The 4447-nt window shown below is 46.8% G+C and overlaps 1 long non-coding RNA gene across 1 annotated transcript; it reads left to right on the top strand.

Moving 5' to 3' along the window:
- The first annotated feature begins 794 nt into the window (after positions 1 to 794).
- On the top strand, positions 795 to 1045 carry LOC109302479. The gene is made up of 2 exons (XR_002098804.1): positions 795 to 826; positions 941 to 1045. It is a non-coding gene; the product is annotated as an uncharacterized LOC109302479 (long non-coding RNA).
- Positions 1046 to 4447: the final 3402 nt, after the last annotated feature.

Genomic DNA, 4447 nt, shown 5'->3' on the forward strand with positions numbered 1-4447 from the left:
AGTCAGTCCTCCCTTACCCTAGGCCTGGCGGAGTCACTTCTAAGTCTGTCCTGAATCCCAGTGGGGGAGAAGTCCCGGTCCCCGCTCAGAAAAATGGAGGCAAAGAATTTGTTAAAAAGGTCTGCTTTTTCATCTGGTGCAACCATCAGATTGCCAAGTGTATCCTGCAGGGGCCCCATGTTGCCTGGTGCCTCCTTATTTTTACTCCCTCTGTATTTAAAAAAGGACTTTTTGTTGTCCTTGATCCTTGTTGCTATCCCTAGTTCCATCCCCGCCTTAGCCTTCCTAACAGCCTCCCTACAGACTCTTGCTATGGAGGTATAATCCTCTTTGGTGATAGCACCCCACCTTCCACTGGATGTATGCCCCCTTTTTGGCTTTCAGATGTTCTTGAATGCCTTTGGTGAGACAAGGGGGCCTTTGAGCACTCTTGCCCCCTTTGACTTGCATTGGGACTGTCACCCCTTGAGCTCGGAGGATCGTTTCCTTAAGGAACAACCGCTTGTCTTGGTCACCTAGTTCCCCTACTCTCTGGGACCACAATGCCTCTCCTATCAATCTCAACTCATTGAAGTCGGCCCTCCTGAAGTCAAGGGCTACTGCCTTGCTGCAGGCCCTTGACACCCTGTGCTGGATGGTGAATTCCAGTAGGCGATGATCGCTATCGCCCAGGTGGTCAAGCACCTGGCCTTGCCTGTGGCCAGGACCAGGTCCAGCGAGCTTATGAATTGCACTTCATCAACCTCCTGGATATTAAAAATCATGGACTAAATATAGACATTGGATTTATGACACATCATAACCTGCCCGACATCTGACTCCTCAGGTATCTCTCCAATATTCATCCCCCTTCTCTCTCCCCTCCTGCCTGAGCCTGTCTCTCACCCATTGACTCCTCAATCTACATTTTAACTGACTGCCTGTCTTTTATGCACACCAGACCAGCCTCTGGCTTCCTTACTTTTCATTCCATCCCGGAAGAGTACACACCAACTACTGAATCTTCCTTAGCCTGATGAAGGGTTTTTGAACCTGAAAGTTTGCTTAATAATTGTTTTCCAACTATTTAAGTTGGTCTAATAAAAGATACCATATTCACCCAAAGAACCTTGCCTGCTTATCAGCTTTGAGTAGCAGTGGGGTACTCTGCAGGCTGTATTCAGGCAGCTGAGGGAGTCACTTGCTTTAATGGGTCATTGTTCTTCACTCCATAGGTATAAATGGTCACCTCATCTTTTTTAGGGTCTAATTAAGCTAAAATGTCTTCAGGAAATTTTGCTGTCTGCTACCTGCTCCTGGTTTCTCCTCTTCTTTTTCACTGCCCTGGAGACATTTCAGCTCTTTTCAAAAGCATAGATCCACTCATGGCTAGGATTTCCATTTTTGGTTAACCAGAAAAGTGTGGATGAGTGAGCTGAACATTAGGCTCTGTACCTGCTATATGCAGCCATATTTTTGGAAAATACATGTTTTTCTTTATTCTACCTCTCCAGAAATAAGGTGCATATTTTATTTTGGGGCATGTGGTATGCAAAATATATAGTATTCTTCTGCTGCAAATGCCTTTTAAGAGGAAGGTTCTGCAGCATTTTTCTTCTGATGATCAGATCACACTTGATTTGCCTGATCTCCCCTGGAAATCTGTCCCATAGCTGAATTCTCCAGCTCTCTGGTACTCTGTCCTGAGCTTTGTGATCTGCATTGTCCCAGGAGAGTGCAGCTGCCGTGGTATTTACAGATTTTGGCACAAATAATTCAACCAAGTAACAAATAGAAAGGCACAACAGCATATTACTAGGAGTTCAAAATAAATTTGGGAGTTATTATAGAGCTATTCCCCATGGCCTTCAACCCCCTGTGCTTGTGTATTGAAGAAGGCAAATGGAATTGTCAGAGAAATACAATATAAATCAAGGAAGATAGTATTATTGTATATAAAGTAGTTAGACTGCACCTTGAGTACTATAAACAATTCTGAACATCACACCTCAGAAAAGATATAAGTGCCCATGAGGGTGCAATGTTGAGCAGACAGATTTGCTCTCTAAGGCATTTGCCTGAGGAACTCGGGGACATTTTCAATGGCAAAGGAAAAGATTTTGTCTTGACAGATTTAAGATATTGAAAATTATCTAAGGGATTAATAGGATAGGTTCAAACATTTGTTCCACTTACTCATCAGCCAAATAACACCTGATTAGTGTTCTAGGGGGGCTTTTGCCATTCAGTGAGCTAGTTTTTATTTCTCCATGCACACAGTTTCTCAGCCTAGTTTCAATGGTGCCTCATGGATCCCCTCAGGATCCGTTCCAAGAAGGTGGTTGAGCCAAGTGACATTATGTTCTTCTCCGGCCCTGCAGAGGTCTCTCAGATTCTGCTCAATTGTGACCCCTTGGGTGCTTGTACATGTGATGGGGGTCTATGCCCCTAAATTGAAATAGTGGGTTTTTAATTGAAACCAACCGTTTCAATTTAGGGGCTTTATTTTTCTACCATGTTACAGCAAGGGGACCAATTGTTGTTATTTTTTTTTCCTTTGGAGCCTGCCTGTGGCTGGTGGAAAAGCTGCCACTGGGCTGAGTGGCCCCTGAGCTATGGGGGTCCCCGGTCCTTCCCCCTATGGTAGCAATGCACCCAGGGAAGAGTTGTATCGGGCTGGGTGCTGTCCCCAAGTTGGGGCAACCCCTGGTCCACTAGTAGCCCATCTGGGCAACCCTGGGAGGTGTTGCTGCTGTGGAGGGAAGGACTGGGGCCCCCCGTAGCTCAGAGGCCACTCAGCCTGCCATCAGCTTGCTCCCCAGCTGTGGGCAGTCTCCACTGGGAAAAAAAAAAAAAATCAGGCCTCTCGCCACTTCTGCCTTGAAGACTGAAGTGGAAGGGGCCCAATCCTGTTTTTCTTCTGAGCCTGCCCACCTCTCTTGTGGCCAGGGGATGAGCTGCCTAATAGCTGCAACGATGCAAACTCATCTAAATCCCCTGAAACTGGCACATGTGTAATGTGTGATGCCATTAAGCCACGCAAAGTGACACTTTTGTCACATGTATATCATGACATCATCACATGAACAAACATCCTATGTGTTCAGGGTAGAACAAAACAGAGAGGGTTTGAGATCAAGTAAAACCCAATCTATATGGGAACAACAGAGCTACAAGATGTTTCTGTGAGAATCAGTCCTGTTCTTCAGCTCCCAGTCACCGTGGCCCAGGCCTTAGCAAGAAAGCAAGGGCAGCAGCCAACCCAGGAAGCTGTCGACACTGTCTCATCTGAGCTCAGCTGGTGAGTCCTGCCGTGGCTAAGGATATACTAAATAAAATCTATGAAACTGTGACGCTACTTCTTACCTTTCTTAGCATGTGGTCCTGTGAGTTAAATGCTGTTAGGTAAACATTATTGTTGTCATGACTCATACTCAGAAAAACTCCAGTGTTTTACAGTGCTTCAAAAAGCTCTATGTAAATGCCAAGCATTATCATCTGTTTACTGCCCTGCAGCCATTACTACATTCTCCACTTAACACACTCCAGCTAGCTCTTCTTCAGGTTAAACTTTCATTCACCTAGTACTCCTGTGCCAATTGGGGGGTGTCCATTCTACCATTTGTCTTAAAAACCTCCCACAGTTGCAGCTCCCCAGGCACTAGCAATGGTGGGAAACTGGTGGGACTGGAAGACCTGTCCGTTCCTTCTTTGTATCGCTACAACTACACTGTGGCATTCTGTGCATGGTGGAATCCTCCTGACAGCATTTAAAGCATTTAAATCACATTATCTCACATTGCTCAGAACAGGTGTTGATGACTTTCTTGGTATAAAGGTGCATAGCTTTCCTGCCTTTTGCTTGTTAAGAGGCCAGAAGTTGGAGGAGGCATCTTTATATTAACCAATAAGAGCTATTGCTCTTGATACATTTGAAGAAGTGGTAGTGGCATAGTGGGAGATTTAAATAAAACATTTGTGTAAATGAAGGAAAGAGACTGCAATGGGTAAATTGTTACAAAGGCTTATGTTAGATGCATGCAGCACAACTCAGCTGGGGTGTGAGGTACAGGTGTGGTCTACACCCCCCCTGCATCTGGCTCATGGCTACACTCCCAGCACTTCTCATGGGACTGAGCCCTGTCTGCTCCCACCTGGGGCATCCTGCACCATGCTCCCGGCCACACAGGCCAGCCCACACAATGGGGCTGCTTCTGGTGTGGCTTCAGTCACCCAGGTGCTGCTCTGTTCCCCCCACCTCCAGCAGCAACTCCTCCTCCTCCTGTCCCTGCTGCACTGCAGGGAAGCCTTGGGGACACATGCCAGGCACCATACACCCTGCCAAGTGGTGGTGGGGGGAAGCTGCAGCCAGCTGGCTTTTGCCCCAGCACATGGGGCTCCAGCTCCTAGCCACCTTCAACCCCCTCTGCCCACCTGGTGCAAGAGGCAGCCACCTACAGGTGTCTGA

Source organism: Gavialis gangeticus, unplaced genomic scaffold, assembly GCF_001723915.1.
Source record: "Gavialis gangeticus isolate Ggan-Ray unplaced genomic scaffold, GavGan_comp1, whole genome shotgun sequence".
NCBI lineage: Eukaryota > Metazoa > Chordata > Crocodylia > Gavialidae > Gavialis > Gavialis gangeticus.